Genomic DNA, 4,222 nt, shown 5'->3' on the forward strand with positions numbered 1-4,222 from the left:
TTAGAGTCATCCTGCAAAGAAATAGTTAGTTCTTCCAGGTGTATACCTTATGCCCTGGGCAGCCTGGACTATAGCTGTTCTTACATTTTTAAAAGACATTTTTAGAGCAGTTGTAGGTATAATAAAATTAAGAGGCAGGTACAGAGATGTCCTGTATACCCTCTGCCCACCCTCCAACATGGATAGTGTGTCCCATTATCAACATCACTCACCAGAAGTTACTTTTTTGCATACCAAGGATAAATCTGCACTGACACATCATATCACTCAAAGCTCACAGTTTACCTTAGGGTTCACTCTTGGTGTTGTATATTTTATGGTCTTGGATAAATATCCATCATTATAATACAGTATTTTTACTGCCCTAAACAATTTTCTATGCCAATTCATCTACCTCCCACCCCCCAGGAACCACTGATTGTTTTTAATGTCTCCACAATTTTGTCTTTTCCATAATGTCATGTAGTTGGAATCATACAGTATGTAGCCTTCTCAGATAGGCTTCCTTCACTGAGTAATATGCATTTAAGTTTCTTCCATGTCTTGACCATACCACACTGCCTTGATTACTTTAGCTTTGTAATAAGTTTCGATGTTAGCTAGTATCAGTCCTCTAACTTTGTTTTTCTCCTTCAATAGTGTGTTGGCTATTCTGTTTTTTGTTGTTGTTGTTTTTTGCCTCTCCATATAATCATTAGAATCAGTTTGTCAGCATTCATAACTCCGTGGGATTTTGTTTTGGACTGCACTGAATCTATAGATCAAGTTCAGAGGAAGTGACACCTTGACAATAGTGAGTCTTCCTATTCATGCAAATGGAATCTCTCTTTAGTTCTTTTTTGATTTGTTCATCAGAGTTTTGTAGTTTTCCTTATATAGACCTTGTATATATTTGCTAGATTTATATCTAAGTATTTTAATTTTTTTAAGGTTGTAATGTAAATGGTATTATTTTAAATGTTCATTTTTGGTAGGTAGGAAAGCAATTGATCCTCCAACTCTGCTATAATTGCTTATTTGTTCTAGGAGTTCTTTTATTGATTCTTTGGGATTTTCTACATAGATGATTATATCATCTGCAAACAAAGATAGTTTTATATCTTCCTTCCCAATATGTATTCCTTTACTTTCCTTTTCTTGCCATGTTGCATTAGCAAGGACGGCAGTCCAATATTGAAAGGAGTAGTAGGAAGGGACATCTTTGCTTTTCATCTCATCTTAGTGGGAAAGCTTCAAGTTTCTCACCATTAAGTATGAGCTGTTTCTTACTGACATGCCATGCTTTTACTTAAGTAATTTTCAGATTAAACTTAACAGCTCCCTGAAATTAAGAGATGTTTGTTGCTCTAATCTCTAAAGGTTCAAATCATAACAATTCTCTAACATCCAAAACATCTATAACAATGCTACCTCTTTCATAAAAATTGTCCTATTGCCTACAGTCAGATATTCTTTCCTTGGAATCTCTGTGTATTGGTTATCTTTTTCATAACAAACTACTACAAACTTAGTGGCTTAAAGCAACATGCACATATTATCTTACAGTTTTTGTAGGTCAGAAGTTCTGGCACAGCTTAGCTGATTCTCTGCCTGAGGTCTCATCAAGCTGTAATCAAGGCGTCAGCCTGTCTGGGTTAGGTTCTCATCTAGAGGCTTAACTGGGAATGAATCTGTTTCGAACCTCCTTCAGGTTGTTGGCAGAATTCATTTCTTTGCAGCTGCAGGGTTTATGGCAGCTTACTTCTTAAAAGCCAGAAACAGAGAAAAAGAGACTCCATTAAAATGGGTTCTACGCTCTTATGTAAGAATGACCATGTATTCATGTACATCCAATCATCTTTGCCACTTTCTAGTGGTTAGAAACAAGTCACAGGGGTTGCCCACTGTCAAGGGCAGGAAATTATACAAAGGCATGAACACCTAAGAATCATGGGAGCCTCCTTAGAACCTGCCTGCCATGCTGTTATATTTTCTGCTTTTCTGTGGTATATTTTATGCCTCTCTTCTTTTAAGCATCTTTCTCTTTACTAGTTTTTGTTGTTGTTGTTGTTGTTGTTGTTGTTGTTTTTAGCTTCATTGGTTCAACAATAGTCTATTTATGCTTTATTGTGCCTGAACTGTTTGGTACAAAGTATACATGGGTTAAATAACTTATGAATTCAATTGACAATTGAATGCGTATATTTTTTTCTCTATTTATTTTCTCTGTCTCACAGATTGTAAGCTTTTTAAAGGCAAGAGCAGTATTCATAACTTATTTTGCATAGTACCTAGTTAGGTATAAATCAGCATTTAACATTATACTTATCACTCATTAAATAAATATTTTAGAGCCTGAAACTGTTAAGCAATTAAATTCGTTAGATGGATATAATCCTACCCTTGAGAGGACAGAAGTACCATACCCTGTGAGATATGTTTTACGTGGGATACCATGGTATCCTTGGTTCTCCAGGAATATCGTGCCTCTGATATTAGGGCATACTATGTTTTTCTCCATTCTCTTTTCTTAGCTTTGTATGAAATGTTAGCTGTTGTGAATAGCTGCCAAACATCTTAAAATAAGGAAATTATTTCTAGGATGAGAGAGGGTGGTTGGCCATGGTCAAAAGATAGTGGAAGAGAGGTTCTGGGAAGGAAGAATAAGAAAGTAGAAGAATCCAGCTTTCTGTGAAATCAACCAAATTATAATATTTAGGTATGTATGACTCATTTGTCTGCCTCTCCACATAAGAATATAAGCCTCATGAAGGCACATCATAGGTGCTCAATAAATATATATTAAGTGAATGAATTAATCCATCATGATTAGAAGGATGAGTACATATATGCTACCCCCTTTCGCCCCCCCCCCCCAGCCCCAGTCTTAGGGTATCTGAGAGCTTCTAGAAGGGCTGTTGCTTTAAGCCATCATTCTCCCAGGTCTGGCCTGGCTTGGGAGGGAGCATGGGTAAAATGCAATCTAATCAGCTATTTTATTTCTCTTTGACATTCTTGTGAAGTACTTGTCCAGTTAAGTTTGAACACCAATTAGAAGACTACAACAACCATCCTGTGAATCTAAGTTCTCAGGTCAGGATGACTGCCCAATCACTGGGGTGGAGGTGTCACCCAAACTGGATCATTTATTCAGAGAGCCCTTCTGAAGGCTTACAGGGCCTGTATACCTTTCAGACTGGCTTGGAACCAGATCGCATGCTAAATGCCTGGACAGAGTCCTGGCCTCACATTTTGGCAGTTTCTTTCCTGAAGGATTCCCAGTTACAGCACTCTACTAATAGTTTAGTGAAAAAACTGAGTGTGTCTCTTCATCTTTACCTTGTGTTCTTGTTAAACTGACCGAGTTCAATAGCAGCTTCTAAAGCAACCTAATAATCTCTAAAGTGTTTAAGAAGATTTATTCACATTATCACAGTAACATGTCTTGCTTCAGAAATGTATTTACTATTCTTTTTAGAAACACAGCTGCGGTCTAGGTAAATAATACAAAACAGTTACTTTCTTGCCAATGGAAAATGCTGTTTTTGTATTTACCCATTTAAAAAGCAAATGAAAGCATTCATGCTGGAGGAAGATGTATGATAGATCAATCTTAAACTTGCTCATTTCTTATTCACGTATTTATTCATCACTATTTTTCAAGTTTATCTCTATTTGGTTTAAGTATGGAAGGCCTACCTTCTTTTAAGTCAGCTGGTTATAATAAACAAAAATATATTATCTTAAGACTTTTATGGTTAGGAAACACGGCTTGTGTTAAATTACAACTAGCTGCAAAAAAAAGGGGTCTTGTGTAAATCTTGAAATAAGACATTTAAAGTCAGTATTTATAAAAAAAAAAATCTGTAAAGTTTGAAGTCTTAGCATCTAGAGAATATCTTTCTTTATAGAGTTTTAATTTATCTGGATCATCAAATTGTAACTGATTAACCCTTTGCTGAATGAGAGTATGAATGAATGCTAGCAGCAAAAAGCAGGCTTCTTGCTGCCCTCTTCCCTGCAGTTCATGATGGAGTAATACCATTTGCTGTTCGACGGTCATTTTCTGAATGGCAATATGTTTTAAGTGTGATGTCTTTCTTATTGTACCTCTACTGCTTGTGCGTGATTGAAAGTATATTATGTGGTTGAAACAATTTAAGTTATTGATGTAAATCTATAAAATACTTAATATCAGCAAAGTACCTGGCTCAGGGTATATACTGAAAAAAAATGAATATTA

This window comes from Pteropus vampyrus, unplaced genomic scaffold, assembly GCF_000151845.1.
Source record: "Pteropus vampyrus isolate Shadow unplaced genomic scaffold, Pvam_2.0 Scaffold155, whole genome shotgun sequence".
Taxonomy (NCBI): domain Eukaryota; kingdom Metazoa; phylum Chordata; class Mammalia; order Chiroptera; family Pteropodidae; genus Pteropus; species Pteropus vampyrus.